The 27,027-nt window shown below is 35.4% G+C and overlaps 1 protein-coding gene across 2 annotated transcripts in view; it reads right to left on the bottom strand.

The window, feature by feature from the left end:
* Nucleotides 1-27,027, bottom strand: part of EEFSEC (eukaryotic elongation factor, selenocysteine-tRNA specific) — a 175,012-nt gene that overhangs the window by 136,058 nt on the left and 11,927 nt on the right. The gene's annotated exons all lie outside the window — the stretch shown is intronic.

Genomic DNA, 27,027 nt, shown 5'->3' with positions numbered 1-27,027 from the left:
ATTACTTCTTGTTCTGCCTTCCGGTGCTTTGGAGAATAGCTTGAATAGCTCGCTCTTCTTTGTGGCAGCCCATGAGATATCGGAACACTGCTATCGTATCACCTTCTTTTCATTAAAATGGTTCTAATGGTTAAGGCACAAGGCTAGAAGTAGAGATACCATGAGTTCTAGTCCTGCCTTAGGCATGCAAGCCAGATGGATGACCTTGGCTCAATCACTCTCTCTTGGCTCAACTCACATCACAGTGGGGAAAATAGGAGAAAATATTTGCTGCCCTGAGTTGATAATAAAAATAATAAAGGTAGGATATCAGTAATAAATAAATAGTACTGTTTTTATTACTTCCCCTTACATGTTACACTTGGACTTTGGGGGTATGAAGTCACTGTGTAAAATAATCATCCCTTACCCACACACACACAAAATAGAGGAGGAACGCCCTTTAACCACAGAACTAGGACATGTCTTTATGAAACAGATTCCAATATAATTTGGAATCTGTCCCTCCATCTGTCCCTCTATCAGAGGGACAGATGGTTAGCAGATTCTTTCTGCAAAGTAAAAGCAGGAAAGTGACACAATGGAGCCACTATTGGCCCAACACAGGCTACAACAATCGAGGCTGGGGTTCTTCTCCAAAGACTGAGAAAGAGGAAAAATCCTTGGTCATTCATCCTTTGCTTCAAGTAGCAAAAGATTCAGGAATATGATCCCAGACATTGACCAAAGTTTCCCTTTGATAATCTGCTGGGGATAACCTTTGACCATTCTGATGACAGTGATGTTTGGTGTCCAGCATTCCTCACCCTTATCCAAATGGGCTGGGACTTCTGAGAGTTGCAATTCAGCAACTGCTAGAGGGCCACAGATCCATTATATTGAAAGGTTATATAAATGTGTTACCTCATTTGGAATTAGAAACTAGGCTTCTCTTCTAGCAACTGCTTTTCCAAAATCGCCAAATCAGTCTTGCTAATGCATTAGATAAATGCTTTTAAATGTATTAAATAATTCAACTCTATGATTTCACCTTCATTCTTCTAGCACCAGATTCTATACCTTGGTAATGATCCTAGTCCTAGTCCTGTTATATTCCCTTCCCTTCTTATCTCAGAATTCATCCCTCAACCCATTGCTTCTAAAATGTAATGGACAATGAATCATAGTTTCTGTATGATTTCAAGAAATAATCATAGTGTATTTATAACAATGGCCTCAGAATTTGAAATAAAAAAGCCACTTGAAATATTATAGTTGTCCCCAAAATGCAGGGGTGGGATTCTACCAGTTCGCACCTATTCACTATAACCAGTTGTTAACATTCTAAGCAGTTCAGAGAACCGGTTGTAAGAAGAAATTACTGGCCTAATCCTGTAAGGAAGGCAGGAAGGAAACATTCTGGTGTTGCTTACAGAAATTGCCTCTCCATTAACCCTTATTTACATTCTTGGCAGGACTAGACTTCCTGTCTCACAGGAACGTCTCTGGAGTTTTTTTCCCCTCCTTTTCTGGTACTTTGCTTGTGTGGAGTGACCATTCAAAGTTACAATGGCACTGAAAAAAGTGACTTGTGACCATTTTTCACACTTATGATTGTTGTAGCATCCCCACAGTCATGAGAGGCCAGGTGAGGAGATGCGTGCCTCCATGAGAGTGATATTGAGTTGGCCATGCCCAGCCAATAACATGACCACCAAGCCACGTGCACCCAGTCACATAACCACCAAGCCATGCCCACCACCTAAGCCACGCCCATAGAACCGGTTGTTAAAAATTTGAATCCCACCCCTGCCAAGATGCTGCATCATACTGCATATAGAAAATATAGTACCATAAGCAGTAGTACTCAAAAAAGTAACTGAGTAAAAACAAGCTAAATGTACATCTTTACAAGTAAGTGGTTGGTTTACTAGTGTAAACTTCCACAGCTTGTATTTCTTGGACAGTTGGGCTTCAGGACTTAGGACCGTAGTTCTTGATGTTTCTCTGACATCTATGGTTAAAGATGCCAGTTGTTGGTGAAATATCAGGAAATCTGTTCTGTAGACCATAGTCCTAAAGGCTGAAGCTCAACAATGCCCAAATCGAGAGTTATTTTAATGAAATAAACAGCTCAAGAATATAAGATTAACTCAGAAACAAATTATTCCCAGATATTTATTTCTTGGAAGGAATGTGAAAGATAGGCTTATTCTTAGCAATGTGTGCATAATCTAACTGCCTTACATTATATGTAGACTTCAAGGCAGAGCTTGACAACAAAAGCTGAATCAGGCCCGACAATGCCAGAAGAACCTATTTCTTCTTTCAAACTTCTGTCCCAGTACACCTTGTCTCCCTCTGCACTGAATAGTCTTTTCTTCAAGACTAAGAAACTATCACTCTGTACATTGTTCCACAAAAGAAATCCACTTTCTGAGTACACATAAATATACCCTCTCCATAACCCACAGAAGATGAGAAATCATCTGATCAGAGATAGAAAATTCTTTCTCAGAAGTAAATGGGGAAATATATGTATTTCATCATTGGCCCATAGGTTGCTGATGTATGCTTTAAGAGTTTCAAAAAAATAAAAGCTTCTAAGAAACTCCAAACAAGGTAACTGATTTCTCAGTACCTATGTTTCTCAAGAAAAGTGGTACATAATTATAAAAAAAAATGCTTTTGAGGCAAGTTAGCTTGTTTTGCTCTAAAGGACAAAAATATGGCAACATTAATCCTGGCAGATGGTTTATGTCTAAATTTCTGTATACAAAAGGAATTCAATCATAGGAATTTACTTTTAAATCACGATTTTCACTTAAAAGACTTATTGGAACATCCAATAAAAATAAAACAATTACATTATTTCAAGATATAATTGAAACTTTTCTACAACCACTGTGGGCTATATGTTTTAACAGTTAGTCTCTTATAACACTCCTTTTATTTCTCACAATTCAAGAACTCTTAATACTTATATAAGCTCACTGAACACAATTTAAACAGTTAAATTATAAATTCTAGGCATGAGTTGTGTGTTCAGGTATTTTTATAAGTGAATACAAACACCAAAGATGAATTTTCAGCTACTCAATTCAAAGCCTATGAACTTTTGCCCCCTAAAATAATAAAAAGAAAACCAAAAAGGTGCCTTGAGCTTGGCACATGATCATACTATTCCATCAGTATCTATCAATATCAAAAACCGTAGAGGCCTTGATCTTGAAACACAATAAAAACTTAGCAAGAAGAGGAAAAAGGAAGAAGGTCCAAATGAGAATGAGTTAAGAGGTTTCACATGTCATAAGGGAATAGTAAATACAGCATTTTATTTGTCTCTTTAAACTACTGCTACCAGTTAAGTTTAATTCTTAAACAGAATTATCTGTTTAAGAATTAAACTTAACTGGTATTCAATTCATGGAATTGAATACCAGTTAAGGAATTCATTGGACTCACGGAAACAGCATAACTCATCTTTCACTGAATTAAAGAAAAAGAAATTTAGTATATAGATGCAAAGTAAAGTTGAACCACAGACTACAATGAGTTACCATGTTTTAGAAAACTAAATAATATTTCAACAAATATATTGTAAAATATATGTGTCCACTGATGTGTGTTCATATTTGTTTTTTGTGCTTGTGTGATTTTTTACCATGTTAGGATTTCCTCTTAGCCTAGAAGAAAAAAAATCTGCTGTTCTCAAGTATCACTGCTATTTAGGGGCAGAGCTGTTTTAATATGTACTTCCCATTCTGGGGAAGAGGAAATTCTTCAATTAATAAACCGGGTGGACTGAGGCGAGTTTTAAAAGGTTTAATCAATTTCATCTGCACTTAGGATAAAAAGACTGATTATTCTCTCTTTTCCCCCTCCACACTAAACTTTTTTTTAAAATCATAAAATAAATATTTTATTTTAAATTCTTTGAGATTAATATCTCCTGTTTCAGGAAATATTGTCTGTTTCATGCAGTGAGTATGAAACTTCCTCCTGTGACCCCACTCTTAACATTTTGTGTGTGTGTGCTTTTTAAAATTCCTATTCTGAAGCATGTAAATTATTCTCCACTTCTTATATAGTAACACCTTGGGAGAAACTATAAGCAATTCAGGATTTTTGTAGGTATCTCTAGGGAAATGACGGGGTGAACACTAAAGTTTTTTCCTGACTGTGCAAACCTTCAAAATCCCACATTAAAGAGAAAGGACCAAAAGTGCACGAACTATACAAGAGGGGGAAAAAACCCTCTATAAACCAATGCAAATCATGTGTCAGAACCGGATACCCGAGCTTAGACAGACAATATTTTAAAAAGAAACAGGAATTCCCAATGTGATTCCAACATCCCATAAGCATTTTCAGATATGCTATTCCATCTGGAAGGTGTCACTAAAACCTAAAGGACAGAAGTCCTGGATAAGCAACCACTCTTTAATTTTTCATTTGCTTCCTCTGAAAATCCAACACAGATTACTCAGGATATTTATAAAAATTATTGGAACATATTTTATGTATTTATTACACAGAATTTATCTGCAGTGTCTTTACCCAATGTGTAATTACAGTAAATCCTAACTCACTGAATCTTGTTTTGAATAAAAAGGGGCTAATTTTTAATAAACAAAAATGAAACTAAGATTCCATGATTTCTGATCGATTTACAACTATAAATTGCTATTGACTCACCTTAACTATCATAGAGTATCAACTACATTTTTTAAACCTCAATATCATCTTCCTCATTTGTCAATCAAGTTATAATATGGTATAGTGGTTAGGGTACCAGACTAAACCAGAAATCACCAATTTCTTACAACCAGCTCAGACGTGTAAATCAGGGTGACACATTTTTTTCTGGTTGAAATACATAGCTTCTAAATCTGAAGTAAAGGCCCGTGGGCCAAATCCGGCCCATGGAGTGCTTAGATCTGACCCATGGGACAAACCTGGAAACAGCAAAGGAGTAGCCCACGATACCTCTGCCAGCAAAAATGGCGCTCAGAGGACTGTGCATGCCCCCTGAGCTTCGTTTTCACTGGCAAAAGCCTGCAGGAGGCCATCGTGGCCAAAAATTGGGTGCAGGTGGCTGCACACGGTCTCCTGAGCTCCATTTTCACTGGCAGAGAGCTAGCAAAACAAACTAAAAATTAAACAAAAGGACATATGTTTCCCTTTTTGCATTTGAAAGGAGAAAGGGAAAGAGGACTAACAAAGAAAAAGAAAGGAAGATGGGAAGAGAGCAAGGAAGGAAAAATAAGGAAAGAGGGGAAGGAAGAAGAAAGGAGAATGAAGAGGGAAGGAAAAAGAAGGAAAAAGAAGGGAAGGAAGGAAGGAAGGAAGGAAGGAAGGAAGGAAGGAAGGAAGGAAGGAAGGAAGGAAGGAAGGAAGATTATAATGAGAATGAGGGAAGATCTCAGGAAAGTCCTGCCTTAGCACTTGGCCCCGACACGAGTGACATCGAGTCCACCATGGCCACGCTTTCCTCTGGCCATGCCTCCCCTGCCCTCTGAGGTTAAACACAACCCTGATGCGGCCCTCAATGAAATCGAGTTTAACATCCCTGTTCTAAATGGATTCTAGGTCTCCTTCCTAAGTTTACTCTGCTTAAAGGTATCTATTGTAATAATTTTGTGTTTAAATTCATATTTTCATTTTACACAACAGGATATGTTAAAGCTATTAAAGTTAAATTGTATAGCTTCACTCATATATGGTAACTGAATTTCATAAATTAAATATTAAATCCAACAGGATGACTATTGGACTTGAAACAAATGCTATTAAATGAGACAGTTGAAAAACAGAGGAACTGCTAGCTATCACAAACATTAATCTGATAGGAAAGTATGCAGTAGTGCATCTCAGGCTTCTGTCCTGGCTCCAATGATGTTCAACATTTTCATTAATGGTATAAACAAGAGGATAGAAGAGATGTCCATCAAATTTGCGGATGACATAAAGTTGGAAAATAGGAGAGGAGACTATTAATATCACAGGAAACAGAATCTCATGATTGAAAAGAATCTTAATAGACTTGAATCTTGTAGGCATAACAATATGCAATATGCAATTTGATGACAAGAAATATAAGGTTCTACACTTTATTTACCTTTCTTTTAGTAAAAAATTGTTTAATGTTATATGTTCACAATGGCAAACCTATGCCACGCGTGCTGGAAGTGGCACACAGAGCCATCTCTCCAGGCACAGCAGCCGTCGCCTGTTGTTCTTCTGGGTTCCAGTGCACGCATGCGCTCTGGACAGCTGGTCTTCATGCATGCGGGAGCACCAGAAACTGGAAGAGCAGCTACCCAGAGCACATGCGCGCACTGGCCAGCTGCTGTTCACATGTGCATGTGCATTAGAAATCGGAATACAAGGTGGCTGGCACGGATGCATGTGCCGAGAACCTAGCCATGCAACTATCAAAACAACTTAAGACTTCAAAGTGAAATACCTTTTACAAATATATTGGTCAAATTGAAAAGTTACATTAATTTTTTTTCACATAATAAATATCCAAGTCCATCAACCAGAGCATTCAAATCCTCCTTGAGAAAAGGTATTATATATTTTTCATTCTTAGATACAAGCTTAAATAATCTTGATTAACACCTAAAAAGATAAAAAGGATCCCTGAGGACATAGCAGAGTGCCAATGTTTTCTTTCAAAATGCCAGAATTTGAAATTAATTCAAGAGGTTTCAAATTTTAAAAAATATATTCAAGTTGTAAGTAGTCTTCATATTTGGGGCCTGCCTGCCTGCGATCAAAGTGTTAATAAGAGGTTTTTTTAATGGCGATATGAGTACGAAGAAGTAAACAATAGACAAAAAAATCACAACATTTAGGCCTCAACAAGACATCTAAAAGGCAATTCAGTAATACCTGAGATTATTTATATGTGCAAAAAACTATATATGCATTGTAGGAAAAACAGAAATGCAATATAGAGATATTATATTAACTATTAATTATAACATAGTAGTACAGATACAGTACACCACTGATTACACTTTAAGAATTCCAATCTGTTTGATCAACTATCTCCTCTCCCTACCACCCACAAAAGAAGCCATGTAAGAACATTATTCAGATGAGCAAAGGCACCTGAACAATTCGAAAAAAGAAACAGATCATCTATACAACTTTCAACAAAATGGATACACACAAAACTTTATCAAATCGTGCATGACCATTCAGCTTACTACAGCACTACTAAAACTTATTATGAAAAGTATAATATTATCATAGATCAAAAGCATCTTAGAAACAACCCACAGACAATTACAACTACAGGCATTAATTATCATAGCACACAAACCAAATAAAGCCCACCAAAACATCTTAAGTAATCCAAAGAGCCCAGTAGTATATTCTCTTCTTCTGGAACTAGTTCTTCTCTCATATACAATAACTTTTGTGAAACATTTTTAACATGTGAATCACACATAAACATATATATCCTTATGCAAATAAAATCTTAAAATTATACTCACAATTTTTTTTTCCCAATAAATAATGCACTTCAGCCACAGTAACCTTGAAGTATCTTGTTATTTGCAGAGATTGGTCTGAATATTCAGTAGAAATGTCATTAGCTAAAACTTTGGTCCACTTATTGGGAGATACTTTATTTTGAGATCAACATTATACAAATTAATATGATGCTTTGAAAAAAATAAATGTAATTTAACATTTAACCTGAAGCCTTACAAAACTGACTATAAACAACATCGGGGGGTAGGGTAGAAAGCAGTCTTATATTTTAGTATACAAACAGTATAGTAAAAATTAATTCCACATAATTCTGCATTGTTTTGATTTACATCACATTTATAAATGCATTTTATAAAGTTTTCTAATAAATGCATCTTGATAAACAGAATAAATGTAATCAATGAACCCTAAATAAACTAAGAAAAAACTAAGAAAAATATTGTGGTCTCAAGACCTTACAACATCACTACTAGTTCAAAAACAACAGAATTTCAAGATAAGATATTGAATGAAATTCTATATGCCCTGAACATGTCTATGGAAAGATTTTAAGGGGATCCCAACACTAATAAAGGGATCTTCAAAATAAGTTCAGCATATTCAGATAATACAGAATCTATACCACAATTGAACTGTTTGCCATCCTTTTCCAAGATCTTGGGATTCTGGATTCAGGAGCCTTCACCACATGCTACTCTGGAAAGAGGAGTGGTCTGGCAGCAGCAGCAGCTTTACAACTAACTTCAGCCCAACCAGTTGGCTACCTGCAACAGTCAGTGCCTGAGGCCTCTTACACCACTGCTGAATGGTAAGCATTGATTAAGAGGTGGTATTAAACTCTCAGTGCACTTGAAAAAGTCTTGGCAAGTGAAAATGATGGACTAGGAAGTAGAGATTACCTAAAGGAGGGAATGAGAAAGCAGCCAAACAAATAAGGACATATTTGGCTTGAAGATTTCTTTCAGAGGTGTCAAACTGCTGGCCCATGGGCCAGATGCGTCATGCGTAGGCCATGCTCATCCCAGCTCCACAAAGGTAAAAAAAAGTCATGAAAAGTCACATGATAGCAACGTGATGCCCTGAGTCTGACACCCATGTCTTAGATGGAAAGGAGAAGCGAGCAAGATCTCTGTGTTAACCAAGAAAGAAAAAGAAAAGCAAGATTTGGGCAGCTCTTATTGGGATGAATATTCCAGATTGTATCATCATATCAACAGTACTATATTTATTAACATTATGAGGAAAGCAACATTGGCATTCTGGTTAATTGAAAAACTCAGCAAGCTGTCAAAATCAGGTATTTCAGAGCTGTGCTGCAACAGTTTCTATGTTTAATGGTATATTCTTTATTTTCTTCATTTTTAACTCACTAAAGTCTTTTGTATCATTGCATGAAAAGGCTTCAGTGTTGGGGCTCTCAGGCTAATGAATTAGTTCTCATGCAGCACTCGTGACTGTTAAGTTTGAAACTCCTGCATTATATTGTGTTAGATCTACAAAGGGAGAATAATTGTTACTGGATTCCTGGATTCTAGTATTAAATCTTGTATTTGTAAGACCCCGTTGGATTGCTTTGCTTCTTAGTTTCTGATTCAATTCTACTACCTATTTGTCATTAACCAGGTTCCAAAAGGTATTCCCTAATATTTTCAAGTATTGACTTTTATGGGCTTAAGAAGACTGCATTCTTATTTACCAGTTTCCAGAAGAATATCTACAGCATAATACCAATAACCAGAGATAGATTTTTCATAGTATATTTTTTTTCAACTTAGCAAAATTAAATAAATATTTCTTATAAATAATTATTAATTATGCACAGGCAATTCAAAACTTCCAAAATTGTACAATAAACTGAAACCACCAAGAATTCACAACAGCAATATTCAACACCTACATTTTTTTTGTATTTCCCATATATAAATAAATTTAAAACTATGAGATTATCATTATGGGAAACCACAATAAAATATAGATAAATCTATCTAATCCTTTATATGCAAGCAGAGAAGATTGAAAACATGTCATTTTAATTTCGGATAAAACACATTTTTATACAACATCTCAATACAGAAAAGTTTTATTTTATTCTAAATTGCAATTAGCAAATACAGGCTTTTAGATGCTTAATTCGTAATACTACACATAGAGCCCACATCAATTTCCCTAGGTCAGATATGAATGTAAGGTGCAATTTACTAAAAATTAGAAGAGGAAGCTTTCAGTTTCCAGTGTTCTCAAATACAAAGGGAAGAAGTGTATCAACCCAAGTAGGTTGAGAGTTACATCTCAAATAGTCATTTTTAGAGCAATCTTTTACAATAGATCGAAAATATCATCATTATTAGGAGAATTAGAGCCAGGAGACACTTCACTGAAAGCCACATAGTATGTTTATGGCAAATAATTAAGGCAGGAAATTTCAAGCTCAAATTTATCAGAGTCCTAATTTTATATATGATAATTATTCAAGCAGTATCGTCAGTCATATGATATTTTTATCTGAAATATGAACAATGAGAAGTATAACTTTTATTACTTTTCCACATAAAAAGTTCAATTTGTCTTATGGCTATAGTTTGATATACAGTCTACACAGAGAGGAACTTTTATTTTATTTTATTTATTTATTTACTGCAACCCATCTCACTAAAAGTGATTCTGGGTGGAACACAACAATCATATCTAACCGTACCGTGCATCTATTTTCTATTATTTCAATTAAAAATACATTTGTCATATATATTCAGCATTATACAATAGAAAAATATGTGCAAAACGTCATATATATATATGTATGTATGTATGTATGTATGTATATGTTTATGTATATGTGTGTGTGTGTGCAGATAGATGATAGATAGATAGATAGATAGATAGATAGATAGATAGATAGATAGATAGATAGATAGATGGCATTCAGCTTTGTTCGGGTATTTTCCCACGTCATTATAGTTGTGCTTTTAAAGTTGCAGCAACTTTAATCTCATCTGCCATCATCAGGCTTTTGTATTGTGTTCGCCTATGAGTCAGACTTTTACACTTTTACACAGATGAACACAATACAGAAGTCTGATGATGGCAGATGACAGTCTGCCAAAACGTTGCTACAACTTAAGAAAACATATATATATGGCGGTGGCGAGTGGGACCTCGTCGAAACGTTGCCAAGATACTCTCAATCTTACATGGGAAAAGACCCGAACACACCAAGACCTGCATACCTGTACCCATGAAAATCTATGAAAATCTGTCTGTCTATCTATCTATCTATCTATCTATCTATCTATCTATCTATCTATCTATCTATCTATCTATCTATCTATCTATGTTTTCATAGCCCCTATGGGATCACCACTGTCACCCATTATTGCAAATCTGTTCATGGAAGAATTTGAATCCAGAGCCCTGGCAAATACCACCCACAAACCCAAACTATGGCTAAGATACATCGATGACACATTTGTTATTTGGCCCCATGGAAAAGAAAACCTAAACAATTTCCTAACACAACTAAACAATACACACCCGAAAATCAAATTCACCATTGAAACGGAAACAAACAAACAACTACCATTCCTAGATGTACTAATCTACAAAAAAAACAGATGGCACACTAGGACACAGCATATACCAGAAGAAAACACACACCAACCACTACCTAAACGCTCAATCCCACCACTACCCAGCACAAATAAACTCCATAGCCAAAACACTAATTACCAGAACCAAACGCCTGGCAGACAAGGCACACATAAAGACTGAACTATGCACCCTGACCAAAATACTGATAGCTAACGGCTTCCACAAAAACAAAATCACAGACTTGATACACAAAAACACACTGAAATACAATAGAGACCCAGAAGATGAACAAACCTATGGAACAGCTGTCCTGCCCTACATAAGTGGAACAACAGACAAAATCAGCAAGATACTACGCAGGCATCACATCAAGACTGCCTTCAAAATGGACGAAAAAATAGCAGCCATCCTAAGACACCCCAAAGATAAAATTGACCTAGCAAACCAAGGCATATATGAAGTACCCTGAACATCATGGCCTGCCACATATATAGGACAAACCAACAGAAGGATAAGTACTCGCCTTGAAGAACACAAGAATGCAATAAAAAAGCTGGAACACACTTCCTCACAAGTCCAACATATGAAAGCCTGAGGATAGCAGATGAGATTCTGCCAAAACGTTGCTATAATAAAAGTACAAATATTAAGACGTGGGAAAATACCCGAAGAAACCTAAATACCATACATATATACATACATACATACATACATACATACATGCATACATACATATATGTTTTCTTAAGTTTTCGCAGGTATCTATATGTATGGTATTCAGCTTTGTTCAGGTATTTTCCCACATCATTATAGTTGTGCTTTTAAAGTTGTAGCGACGTTTTGGCAGAATCTCATCTGCCCTCATCAGGCTTCAATATACATCAGCTGTATACAGAAGCCTGATGATGGCAGATGAGATTCTGCCAAAACGTTGCTACAACTTTAAAAGCACAACTATAATGACATGGGAAAATACCCGAACAAAGCTGAATACACTCTTGGCCACATGCTGAAGCAAAGTCCAGATAATGCTGACAATAATGTTGAATGGTTCATTTGAAAGGAATATAGTCTCTCAGATAAAATTATTTGTACTTTTAAAGTTCAATTCAATTTCACATGTAGCACATAGCACTGTAAATCTCCCAACCTGAAGACACAACTGTAAAGGACATGCCACCTATTGCCGGCATACAAAACTTACAAAACTTACAAAAATAAATATATATATATATTTACACTGAAAAGTGTTCATGTTTTTAATACTTTAAACTATTGTTTTGTGAAGTGAACAATCCCAAGTACATACTAGCTGATCCACAAAATTCTCACAGATCTTTTAAATAAGAATAAAAAATGCCACTTAAGAGGCAAGTTTGCTAACTTCCTCCCACCATCACCAACCCTGGAATAATATCACTCATAGTTATAAACATCTGTACTTACAAAAGGAATGTACAATACAGTGAAAAAAAAAAAAAAGCTCAAGGCCCACATATCCTGTAGGTCCGCATTTTACAAACAAAAGGTTGGGGGAAGAAAGAGGGGGTGGGGTATAGGGAATAAAGGCTTAAAGATTAAAGTCACAGGCAGAGACAGACGGCTCTGTTTTTTAATAACTGAAAACATGAGTTGTGCCTGAATGTGTTCATTGTTTTACCAGCGGGGGGAGAGTCTATGCATGCAGGACTTACTGGCGACAGAGCTGCCTTTCCATCAAAAGTGAGATTTACAAAAGAAAAAAAAAATGACGCCAACCCAATGCCTTAATTTCCCCTCTTGTAATGTTTAATGATGCAAGTCAGGTACCTCTTCTGACTCGCCAACCTCTTCTCATTAAAATGGAGAAAATTCTGGTATTGACACCTAACAACAAATGTAGGACATTCAGATCCATTTATAAAGCAAAAAAAAAGCATGCATATAAGCAATGCATATAATTATTTTATGAAGGCAAATAAGTTATTGATCATCATAATTCAGTGTTTAAGAAATATTGTAATAATCTAAGGTTTCAGCACAAATATCAGGTTATGCTCCTATGGATAGTCTTTAAGAAATTAATCACTTTATGCAGAGTCAACATACTGAAATTCCTATTATTTTCCTTCAAGTTTACATTCATATTTCTTAAATTTGGTTTATCCAAAGGGGAAAAAAACAAAACAATTTACAAATGCAGAACTTTACCAGGAAGTGGTGGAGATGCTCTTATATAGTATAGACTACAGATTCTATCATTAAAAAAAACCCTGGATATTGGTTATAAAGCTAAAAGAAATGAAACCACTTTCTTATGAAGTAAAATAGAAAAGAATTCCATAATCTAGATTTATAAAAATCTACTTCACATTGACAAGGCATTAATATAAACATATTTTAACTAATCTTGAGTCAATCTTGAATTTGAAGAAATATTTCCAGTTTTATATTACTTTAAATGATGAAGAGGAAAGGAAATTAAAAGAGATAGAAACGTGCCATTCACAGATTCACCAATAATTTAATAACTATTGAAAACATCAGATAAAAATTAACTACAATAATAATATTATTCTTTGTATCTTTATAATTTGGGGGGGCCTTAATGAAAAGAAAGATGAACCCTGCAATTAAGACATTAAAACCAGATGCAGCAATAAACAAGCATATAGTACAATGAAACAATCATACTCAATTAAAGTAAAATAATGTTTTAAAAAGCCCTTTAACCACCATTATGTAAATGAATCCTTCGGAGTCTTAAGTCTTTAGAATCTTTTCAGGAAGGAGAACAAAACATAGTTTATTGTTAAATGTGCATATTGCTAAAACAATATGTATATTGTATATTGCTAAAACAGTGTATAACCATCACAAGCAACTTGAGTTGCCTTACCTATTAGATGACAATGATTGATTATTTTCTTCTCCCACTATCATTTCATAATACATTTAAAGTTTCAGAGTTAGGAAAATCATTACAGAATTATTACCAGTATTATTGTGTAAAAAATTACTCCCTAAAACAAAAATTTGTTTGGCTGCAATTCAGCTTCAGGGTAAACAAGTAAAAGACTGGTTAGGATGAAGCTTACTCTGTTGTTCCTTAGTACTAGTACAATATAATCAGGGTGGTAAATTACCTTGTACAACCAAATTGTACATTAAAGTTTTGAAACAGTCCATTAAACGTAACATTATGAACAAGACTGAAGGTCCGAGTGGAAGACATTAGACATGCATTCCAAATCAAGGTTACAAAACTCAGTCTATCAGGCAGGCAATTGTCAGCAGGCATTGCAAATGGTCAACAGTTTCCACCAACAAGGGAGCATAATTAGCCCACAGGCTATACTGGCAACTTGCCAAGATACAAAGTTACAAAACGACATTGCTAATTTTTAGAATGAACCACCCACGGTTGAATTGGAGAAGGCTAGTCCATGATAAAAAGATCCAGAAAAATTGTCCTGATATAGTAAAAGCTGATAAGATCTTAGAATACAAGAAAACTAATCAAATTATTTCTACCTACCAAAGGCACATTTGACAAACAGAGCACTGAAAAAATACTACTTAAGTGCTCTGGAGTCTAACATAGGATCATATACTACCATCTGTTATCCCTTCTTAAATACAGGTATTTAATATTTCTATGTTTAGGATTATTTTGATGGATCAGTATAGCTCAGGGACAAGATACTTTTACACTTTTTTTAACCTTTCAATCAATCTTCGAGGACCAAAAGGAAAACAGGATGACATAATGATGTTTTTATTGAAGGCAGGACTGAAAATTGTCAGAAAAATCTTTTAAATGGAAAACTCTGTCACAAGCCCTTCTTTGCTTTCCCAATTCACTTACAGGGAGTCCTCAACTTACAACCAAAGTTGAGGTCAGAACATCCTTCACTAAGCAATGTGATCATTAATTGAGTCATGCACAATTTTATCTTTTCAACATCTGAATTGTTTACAATCATTTACACCTAGGCACACAACTGGGAGAGCATTTTTCTCCACTTGCTTTTATTACAAAATGTAAATATAAACTTAATCTATTGCAAACTTTTTATTATGAAAGAATAATGATGGTTCCCTACTTTTGGATAGTAAAAGCACACAGGAACTGCTTTTCTATAAACAGTGCTGGGTTTTTGGGACAGCCACTCCTGGAAATAGACTAACCCCTGACTTTAGAAGCAAAAGAAGTTGAGCTAATTTTAGAAGTAAATTGGGGGCCTATGACTATCTATTACTAGATTGTTTTTTGGTTTCATGTGTTTTACCTTGCTGGATTTTATTAGATTCCGGATGTCTTAATGATTATATTAAAATGAAATTGCAATTATCCTGGGTGAGTACAGTAGAACCCAAATGTGATTGATTTAATGATTGATTAGCTGGCTGGCTAATAAAAGACACCTTGATTCAGCTTTGCTAAAAGTTATACTCTATGAAAATATAGCCTTAAAAATCTGTGGCCAGATATTTTCATCAGAATACTGTTTGTTTTAAAAATCTAGTATTGTCACAATTGTATTCAACATCAGTTTCTAATCATGCTATAAATATATCAGTTATAAAACAGCTCAGCTCCATCATCACTAATCTTATATAATTGTTTTCTCTATTATAATTCTTCCATCTCTTTGTCAATCTAGTAGCATGAATAAAAGACAAGAAAAATAAAGCTTTCCAAAATTCAGTCATTAACACATTTATATTTTTTTAAAGCCCCTACTTTCTATAAACAAACTACTTCAGGTGGTTGTGATTCTATTCGTTACAATGCAAATCCTCTAGCGAGTGAAATGCCTAGGGTCAATCAGCAAAAAAGTTCTCCCATTTCTAAATAAAATGCATCCTCATCTCATGTTGCTTTCTTTACCTTGAAAGAAGAGATAGACAACGGTCATATAAGACCATTCTGGTCTCCTTTCTGGACTACCTTCCAACACAAAACCAAAGATATTTAAGACAATTTGGGGGGGAATCAGTGTTAACAACTAGAACAGTAATGAGAACTATGAAATTACTTTTTGATTCTAGTTTATTGGAATTATCTATATCTGATATACCTAAACTAGATTAAAATAGGAAACAGAAGAGATAATATTGTTTTAAATTGTGAGTGGTAACTTTTATCTCATACTGAATAGGAATTTTCAAATTCATTCAAAATCTTTTTTTTTTCAGAAAGTAGGTTTATTGAGCTCTAACCCATTTTTACATAGCACTAACCAGTTCAAGCCATATAATTAATAAATTAAAAGATCTCTCACAATAGCCCTAATTCTCTTGCTTGCATTAATTTTATGGTACGACACATCTTTCCTCATCCACCCACAATTTGCATGCCTCTTTTAGAAATCCCATTCTTTTCTATCTTCACACTTAAATATATATCCTATCAAAGATAATGTTACAGAGTGATAAGCTTAACCTTGGAGCTATGGTAGAGAACAAGAGTAATGTTCTACTTGTCAAGATGGAATTGACATAACACTTACTAAAGTTAACCAAAAGAACAGACAAATGTTCAGAAAATAAAGTAAGTTATTTTAATTTTTGAGCTCTGCACAAAGTTTTGTAAGCTTTGTTAATATTAGAAGAACATGACAAAGTGTGGAAGGCTGCCATACATCAAAAAATGAACTACCAAGAAGCAATGTAAATGAGGCCACTGTGATGAAGAACTCTTTTGTATATCATCATCAGTTGGCAAAAGGAATTTAAGGCTAGAACTCAAGGCTATGACATTAGGACAGAGGTGTCAAATTCGCTGCGTCACATTGCTGTCACAAGATTTATTGAGATGTTTTTCCCCTTTGAGGAACTGGGGTGATCATGGCCTGTGCATGATGCATCCAGCCCAGGGGCCACCAGTTTGACACCCCTGCATTAGGAGATAAGCCCCATAATGAAAGACTTTAAAGATCACATATATGTTTTTCACAATGTTATATGCACCTATAAAATTTACAAATGAATGGATGTATGAATTCATAATTCCAATCCAGGCATTATTTATCATCAACTTTTGTTCTAAAAAAATATGTCAGTCTGCCACATGTATTACATATTGAAGCAAACCTAATGTGAGTTTACTTGACCCATTCAAGATACTAGCCTAAGAAGACAGAAGGTACAATGAACCACTAAGCCACTTACACCAATGAGTAGGAGATGCAACAAAATTTTAATCTAAACAATGAACTGACTGGTATCACTGAGGGCTCCAGAAGATAACATGCAGTTTATTTTGTTACAGGGTTTTAATTTGGATTTCTATCTTGAAGTTGACTCAATGAGTGAAATGGCATTTCTGCAGATGTTTTATAAAAAAGCAATTGTAATTATCTAAGTTACATGTATAGATCCAAAGCGACCACAATAAGATACTAATGGAACTGGTTAAAGATCTTACTGCAAAAAGCTCTTTGAAATCCCAGAGACTGTTAAAAGGGACAGGTAAGTGAGAGAAAATATTAATTTAGATGTTTCTTGTTTTTCCAATTCACTTGAACATTAATTGTTTTCAGCTAAAAACCTGCTGAATTGCTGTCAGGAACATTCAACAACCCCACAGTAGCCCCTAACTGTAAAATACATTGATAAGATACAATTATACTTAATTAAAAGGCTACTGATCATGTTTTAATAAAATGCTAAAATTACTAAATGAGCCTGGGCACATAGCAACATGAGCAACTTAAGCTCAAATTTTTGATAGATGAAAGTGCAGAAAACAAAAGAAAAACATAATCTTATTTACATAATAGAGACAAAATATGCCCATGGATTAATTCAGTTTGAGGAAATAATTTGTTAACTGTTTTCTGCTCAAAAGCAAACAGACATTTCTATCAAAGTGGATTGCATCACCAAAATTTTACAGCTGATTGCTAAAAATCATTCTATCAAATTTTTACATTATTTTTTCACAGATATTGGTTACATTTCTAAATGCTATACCTTTAACAACCATCCTACCTTCATTTGTTCAAAGGCAGCCAAGTACATGAAGATCTTTGAAAAGATCAAACATATTTCATTCACGTTAAAAAAAAAAACCTAAAATACAGAACGTAAAAATACCCCGCCTCCACCACCACTAGTATTAAGCTGGGGAAACTGTCTTAAAGGCCATGAGGAAAGTTTCATAGGAAATAAAAACTGCTTTGGTGATTCAGATAAAGTTCTAATATAGAATATATTAGAATATATTCTATGATCAGGTGTCTTATTTGTATCATCAATATCACCTAAAATTAATTTTACTGATTGGAATTGAGAGCGATTGCTCCAAATCACCCAGTTACTTCCATGATATTTCTGGTTTAAATTCAGCAATTTAACTATACTATACTAATTCCTTTAAGTTCACATTAAGACTTCCATAAATGAGGAAGCTCTTTAACATAGAGCCAAACTGGTGTAGTGGTTAAGACACCAGGCTAAAATCCAGGTCATGAGTTCTCATCACACTTTAGATGAGAAGCTACCTGTGTGACTTAAGGCCAGTAGCTTTCTCTCAGCCTTAGGAAAAGGAAAGAGCAAGCAACTTCTGAACATTTTGCCAAGGTAACTGCAGAGACTAGTCCTAGCAGTCACTAGGAATCCACAGTGATTCAAAAAACAACAACAAAACCATTTAGTAAAACCAGCTTATTCCAAGGATTATTGTGAAGGCTAAATGAACCCATGGATAGCTTTTTCATAAAATGGGGGATATAAATTATATAAAAAATAACTAGTGTAAATAGCTCTATGAGTACAAGGTTAGTCTTTTTTCCTGAAAATTAAGCTTTATTAAAGTCATATACACTTAGGTGTGTGTAGCATCTTTCTGTTCTAAGTAATAGGCTTTTATCATAATCATCAAAACTGAAATTATAAGATAGCATATACACCTCAGTTAATACAACTCAGTAATTATCAATATTTGCAGTAAGCATTTATAAGGTGCCATTGAGGAAGGCCTTTTGAAATGTCAAGAGGTGCTAAATAAAGCACCACAGTAGTTGTATTAATGGGCAAGTAGTCCTCATTTAGCAATTGTTCACAGTTATGATGATGATGATAACTTCATGGGCACACTTCTCATTCTCAATTTTTGCAGTTCTGTAAAGTAAAGGAAAGCTGATGTAGGATTCATAAGCACAGTTGCTTAACAACCAAGTTACCAGTCTCAATTGCAGCCACTAAGTAAGTAGAGAAATGGAGGAACCTGGAATCACAAGTTCACTGAAAATGCTAAGCGTGTTAATGGTAAATATCAAGAAGAGAAAGATAACGTCTGCCTAAATGATTAATAAACCTACATTTGATGGTGAAGATGGGAATCAAACATATAATTATGTTTTCCTAAACTCAAGAATAAAGATGGACTATATGCTGGAGAAGAAGGAATTAATCCTTGGGAGGAAGGAAATGAAAAATGTACAAAGTTCATGAATTTTAATGAACTTAAGGATCAGTTAAAGCAAAGTTTTTCCTGTGGGAAGTAGCTGTAAATTGAGCTACTGACATTGAGAAAAAGCAAGAAAGAAAATGTATCTTTGGCTTATGGATTTGGTAACATGTAAAGAATACCATGGATCACAAGATTCATTTCTGGACCAAATAAACAGTGACTTCTCACATGAGCCAATAATTAGCAGAGAGAAATTCACATATTATGGCCATGAGGGAATAATAGAATAGATTATGCTTGGTAAGATTGAAAAAAGTAGAAGAGGAAGGCAATGGAAAAAAGTAGTTAGCTGAGATTTAGAGATGCTAGTGGAAATTTATGGGAAGCATTACAAATAGTTACTTTGCCAAGGTCAGGTCAAGATGGAACCATCTGTACATGCCATACTATCTTCAGAAGCTAAGTCCATAATAAATACTGCCTAAGACTGAATTATATTTCACAGGTTTGATTAGGAATTGCAACTTTTATTTCATAATATCAATATTTCAGTCAACATTTATCGAAATGTCATTAATTCGTTATGATTCCTTGTTACGTGCCTTAGCTATTATGATGGTTTTCTAACTTTCAAAATTATAATGGACTGGCTTTTATGATACCAACTTTCATTGTTAAACTTACAGTACATCATTTATGCTTATATTACTTGAATTAATACATTATCATATGTACATCATGTGCTTGTTGATGTTGTGTGTTGGAACTGGAATGGAGATGGTGCATCTATCCTTGCACTCCTTGATATTTCAAGAGCTTTGATATTACCGATATCGACTGTAGTATTCTTCTGAGTCAGTTCCAGGGATTGGAGGTAGGATGTTTTATGGTGGTTCTCTTCCTTCTCCAGGACCAGTTTCAGTTGATGTTGGCTGGAGAACATCTCCAGCTCAGCCCTACATCAAGTGGATGTGTCTACTGGAGCCACTTAGACCTAGAGATATTCAATTCTTAATCTTAAATGGGTTGCATTTCTTCATTCAAAACTGGTGTGCAATCTGGAAGTATTCAATGAACAGGTGTTAGTTGTGGCCAGGAAGGTCTTGCACAACTTTATCTAGTATACCTATTGCACCCTTCCCTAGATCATAAGGCTATTCAGGTATCACTTGTGCCCTAACATCACAGCTTTAATAATACAATGCATTTTCTTTGGTGTTGCCCTTGAAGTTTTAATAGGTTCAAAAATAGTGATGAATATTATGCTCATATGACACTATGCCACTGCTTTACAAGCTGTACCAATTTATTTATTTTATTTATTATGAAATTTATTTGCCACCCATCTCATATCCAATTCTGGGAAGCTTACAAAATAAAAGTGTTGCAGTTACCACTATGTGGATCAAAGTGCTGATTATAATTTATAGATCTCTACCTGGCATAGGACCTAGTTATTTGACAGATTGCCTACCTTGTGTGGAATTAGCCTGGCAGGTGTAATCCAGTAATTGGATGCTCTAGATCTTTTAGTAAAGCACTGTCATCTATCAGGACCTCATGGTTTCTTTGTTGCAGCACCCATCATCTGGAATGAGAGTTCCCCTGATTATCTGTGTGGCTCCCATCCAGGGGTGGGATTCTACCAGTTCACACTTATTCGCTAGAACCGGTTGTTAACATTCTAAGCAGTTCGGAGAACCGGTTGTTAGAAGAAATTACTGGCCTAATCCTGTAAGGAAGGCAGGACGGAAACATTCTGGTGTTGCTTACAGAAACTGCCTCTCCGTTAACCCTTATTACGTTCTTGGCAGGACTAGACTTCCTGTCTCCGGAACTTTTCTGGAGTTTTTTTCCCCTCCTTTGCTGGTACTTTGTTTGTGTGGAGTAACCATTCATAGTTACAATGGCACTAAAAAAAGTGACTTATGACCATTTTTCACACTTACAACTGTAGCAGCATCCCCACAATCATGAGAGGCCAGGCAAGGAGATACATGCCTCGATGTGAGTGATATTGAGTTGGCCATGCCCAGCCAATAACATGACCACCAAACCACACCTACCAACTAAGCTACGCCCACAGAACCGGTTGTTAAAAAATTTGAATCCCACCCCTGCTCCCACCTCCTGGCATTGTGGAAAACCTTAGGATGTTTGGGCCCTTGCTGAATTGTGTGTTTGTGTAGTTAGTCAAATCCATCATTTGTTCTTGGGTATTTTATTGTTATAATTTTGTATTCAGTTTTTATTACATATTTCTTTACAGTTTTGATTTATTGGAACAAGTAGCATACTGATACAAATTTGTTGATTACCCCTGTTTATCCCCTGCTCTAAAAAGGCATTTAAATTCCAGAAGATCCTTCTATGGCAAGTTTACAAGCCAGAAATGTGTCCTTGTTCTCCGCCAAAGAAAACTTGGAAGCCTTGGTTCATTATTTTTTTTAAAAAAAATCCTGTCTTTATTATTTTTATAAATAACTTAAGGCAACAAACATATCTAATATATCTTCCTTCTATTTTCCACACAACAAACTTTGGAGATGGGTTGGGCTGAGAGAGAGTGACTGCTCCAAAATTACCCAACCAGGAGACTATGAGTTCTTCTCCCCCTTTTCATAGTTTCCTGGTTTCGAGCCTAGAGCTTTAACCACTAGACCAAGCTGGCACTCTTTTCCTCCTGTTTCCTCCTGTCTTGAAGGGAGTATGCCAGTTACTAATTCACATTTTTTTGTAAATGAACCATAGAAAAACCATTTATGATAGAAGGAAAAATAAGTGGAAGTATTCCAGTAATGTGCTCAACAACCTGTTTGCCATCACCATTCAGTTCTTCCTGAAAAGATATTTTCATTTACTGTCTGGAAGTCAGTGTAGAAAAATCTAAAGCTGCTTAATACGGAACATCTTCGCAGTCTTTGTAGAACTGCTGTAAAATAAATAATTTTTGTGGATCATGCTTAATATTCTCAAAGATCAATCTAATAAGCACAATATGCATATCAAGATAAAAGTATCATTTACAACTTTCTTGGAAAAAATTGAAAATTTCCCCTGTGGAAGCTAATAACGTCTCTCATAGCCTTAACAGGGCAGAGCTACTTAATATGACAAAAATATTACAGCATGTGTGATTTAAGGATACTAGGATGCTAAGGCAATTAAATTCTTCACAGAATACTGCACACAAACTTTTAATATCAATTATTGTGTAGGAAGCCACCTATATCTATCTGAAATTAGACAAACTGAACAGAGAATATATGTATGATTAATTGCTGTAGGCATTTTATCAGAATTAAATATTATGGGTTATAATCCAACACTAAGTTAAACGTAATAATTTCATAGATTTCACAGACAAATATGCTTGCACTGCAACCCAAATTAATTTTCCCCATCCAAAATTACTAAATATATATTTCCAAAGATGTGTATCTTCTCTATATAATAAAAAATTTCTCTAGAAAATTGTTACAAGAATCATTGTGCATGGAACTGGCAAGAGGGAAATTACAGAGAATTAAGCAAATATTTGCTTGCACGTGTCACCTCAAAGGAGTTGTAAGCATTTTTTTAAAAGGTCGCCATATCTTTTTTAATGCTGTTTCAGAAACTAGTCATAAATATTTCTCATATGATATATGCAGCTAACAAATTATTATGTAATACTATATAATTATTAATGATGATCAACAAAAAATATACAATTAGATATTATGATCACATTGCATCTCTCTTTAAAAATATCATTGAACTTAGTTTATATCCAGCCTCTATTTATATTGTTATTTCATTTTAAAACCATCGAACCTGAATATCTGAAGTATTTTTTTCCATATATAATTGCCAATACACTAAGATGAGTGTATTTTTTGTTCACCAACAGATTGCGATACAAAATGCCAGACTTTGAATTAACAACATAGTTGTAGCATGCTGTTCCACATTTTCCATTTTTCCAGAGTTTTTTTTAACCTCTACTTTGGCTTTCATTCTTTTCACTTCTGCAGGGGTGGGAATTGATTTTTCCAAGGGGCCACATGAGAAACTGGAACTATAGTGAAGGGCCATCGCCGTTGGCCCACCCCTGCCACAGATGCTGCCCAGTTCCTGCCACTAATGCCCCACCCCTTGCCAGATGCCACCCTAGTCCGTTGATGTAATCCCACCCCCCACTGATATTGTCCTGCCTGTCACTGCTGATACCCTCACTCATTGCCAATGCTGCTGCAGGCTGAACAGGAACAGCAGAAAGGCCAGATGTTATCCACAGGGTATAAAATGCCCAAGTCTATTCTATACATTACATTTTAAATTTCTGCAGTCTTTCTTTATTAGCCTTAGTATTATCATTATGGCTTTTTAATAGTTTTGCTCTACTTTAGCTAATGGTATTTGGGATTTTTGTACTCCACCCTGAGATCCTATTGAATAAGAAGGTAGAGGGTATTTATTTGTTCGTTTATAAAAATGTATATGCCAGCCCAACTCACTCTCAGTGATTCCAATGCAATGCAATGCAAGAATAAAAAAGCAGTGGTCTTCCACCACCACCCTGGCAACAATAATCAAAGGAGCCACTTGATGGGCTCCGTCTCACTCTGGGGTATCCAGGCCCATTGGAAAAACCATGTCTTTAGGGCATTGCAAAAGAGTGTCAAAGTGGGGGCCAAACTTATCTCTGCAGAGATGATGTTCCACAAAGAGGGAGCCACCACAGAGAATGCCCTTCTTCTTGGTCTCTCTAGATGGATCTCCTTAGGAGCGGGACCTATAACATTCCCTGTCTCTCCATTCTATAGGTTAAGTAGGTCTGACTGGGAAAAGTAAAAAGTAAAAAAAAAACACTAAAAAAAGTTTGGACAAATTCCCTATAATACGCATCTTTTTCAATATATTTGAGGTTGTCCAATCTACACTTTGTATTGTTTATTTATAAAATTGATGTACCCCCATCTAACTATCCATTTTCTTTATTCTGTTATCTATTATACCCATTTTATTCTGTAACTTATTACATAGGTCTGCCAAACTATGATCACAGTGAACATTAAGTGAACTAATTGTGAGAAGGGTCTTGTTCATCACAATGGATGAGTGCCTGCGAAAATTGATGGGAGTTAGCAGAAATGGCTAAATTGACTGTTTTGATTAAAGAAAAAATTACAAATACTTTTATTTCTACTTGGAGCCGCTTCTGGGCTTTGTGCTTGAGGTGGAAAAAATAAAACTTTGATTTTGGGTTTAACTAATTAGATTTGTTGTTACAGAAATGGCCAGTTTATACTGGTATGTAAAAGTAAAAAGTTGAGGTTTGACGTTAATGCCTTATTCTACTGCACCAAAGGGAGTCGGAAGTCTTTTTTTTAATTTTCCCCCTTTTCTTTCCCTCACTTTTCCCTTCCCTATTTTCCCTACTATTTATGTCCAAAATATAGTAATTATTCATTAATAATAGTTATCTTCCTAGTTCCCTCAACTACGAAGTGAACTCAAATAAGTACTGTAGGATATTTTACTATTTAATAAACTGTTAGTGTTTTGTTAAATAGCTAAATATTCCTTGGCACTGCTGTGATAGCCTGGGGTGCCTCAGCACACTGTTTGAGTATGCAGTTCAGTATTGCTTTGGCTTAGGAGCACTGTGAAAAATTTACTGAAACACTAAGCACTGTGAATGAGGAAAGTTGAAAAATCTCTGATTTATCTATATATCAGATGTACCACTCAATTATTTTCAGTGCTGTTATCATTTATCATTTCAGAAAGACATTAACAATATGGCTTTTTCTCCAGGCCCTGGGACAGAACTATTGGTGGCTTGTGGCTTTGCACTGATACTACATTTTTTATTCTTTGATTCTTGGAATTTCTTTACCCAATACATTAATTTATATTATTTTTGTTTATTTACTATAGCTTTTTATTTGTTATTGTTTCAATATTTTCTACATCACTTAGAGTTGTTCAGACAATTGAGGTGGCTTACAAATTGAGCAATAAAACAAATAAGGGGGAGTGACTGGCCCAAAGTCAGCCAGTAAAACTTTATGGGCAAAGGTGGACTTCAGGCCAGGTTTTTCTGTTTCTGGTTCAGTACCTGTAACAGTGCTTCATACAACACTTCACCTACAGAGTAACGTAGGCTTAGAAAAAGCCTAAGCAGGCAAAACTAATACCACAATGCAGAAAGTCAGTGTCACTCAGAAGTCTTTTTCAACTTATCACTTATATATTTTATGTTATTTATTTAAATTTATTTGCACCCACCTCGCCATGGGGCTACTCTGGATATATACACTCACACTCATCATTTTGTTTATTTATTTATGAGATTTATGTGTCACCTGAAACCAAAAGGACTCTAGGCAGCTTCCATAATTTACATATAAAATGCCACTTTATATAATACTAATTAAATCAGTCATCCAATTATGTTTGGATTTAATTAAAGTTAAAAGTAGTAAGTTGAATTTATTGTATTTATTAAATGAGGCACCACTGGTATAATTAATCCCTGAAACCCTTCTGGAAGAGCCAAGTTTACAGCTGTCCCCAGAAGCCCACAAAGCTATGAGCTATTACTGCCTCAAGGGCAAGCTATTCCAAAGGTTTCAGCATTACCAGGTAGACCAGATAAGAAACGTGAACAGATAATTCTACTTTATTTTAAGGTTACATTAAAAGAATTGCAAGTCTGGAGTTCCGGTTTGCAGCGCTTCGGCAGCAGGCAGGAATCCGCGATCGTGCATGGTTTTTGCCTGAACTCGCCACTGGAGTGCCCCGAGCCAGCCGGCTTCGGGGCTAAGCCACCCCATAGAGGTGGTGAAGATAGGGGAGATCCTGGCAGGGTCGAGGGGAGCCGCACCTCTACTCCTCAGCTGGCTAAACTCCCTTTTCCAAAGTCGGTAAGAACAGGGGTCAGAAATGGCCGTCTCAAAGAAGCACTCATCCAGAAAAGAAAGTGCAGGAGGAAGTTAAGAAGTAAAAGTTTGGGCTGACTGGGATAAGAAGCAACAACTGAGGTATCCTGGAATTCAAATTTTAAAAAAGATACATCGCTCCCAAAGAAGATTCGGAAGCAGCGAATGAAAGTTAAAAGGGAAAGTTGGGGTTTTTTCCACTTTCCTTCCTTACGTTGACAGCAGATGAATGAGAAATTGGAAAAAACCCCTTTGTCATCAGCAGGTAATTAAACTGGAAAATTAAATGCCAAGGGGACAATAAAGATTTCTGAATACTTAAAAAACTTTTTTTTGCTGCAAGTGGGAAGGGAAAGGAAAAGAATAAGAGTAAGATTTGGCTGGAAGAGGCTGCTTGGAATTTAAAAGAATCAAAAGTTAAATCATAACAAGACTTCTAAAAGATACATTAACTGGAACTTTGTAACTAAATTATAAGCCCAGGAAGAGAAAGTGAAAAAAGAAGAAAATGTTAAATGGAACAGCTTGTGTGTATTTGGATTGCTTGGTGACTTTGGGACTTTTGGAAATTATATTTGAATGATTAAAAACACTTGGGTGGTTGTTTAAATTTTTTTTTTA

The sequence above is a fragment of the Pseudonaja textilis genome, chromosome 2, assembly GCF_049901715.1.
Source record: "Pseudonaja textilis isolate UNSWEBS1 chromosome 2, rPseTex1.2, whole genome shotgun sequence".
NCBI classification, from domain to species: Eukaryota; Metazoa; Chordata; class Lepidosauria; order Squamata; family Elapidae; genus Pseudonaja; species Pseudonaja textilis.
The sequence above is the reverse complement of the archived record's forward strand: the minus strand, read 5'-3'. Positions and strand labels throughout refer to the sequence as shown.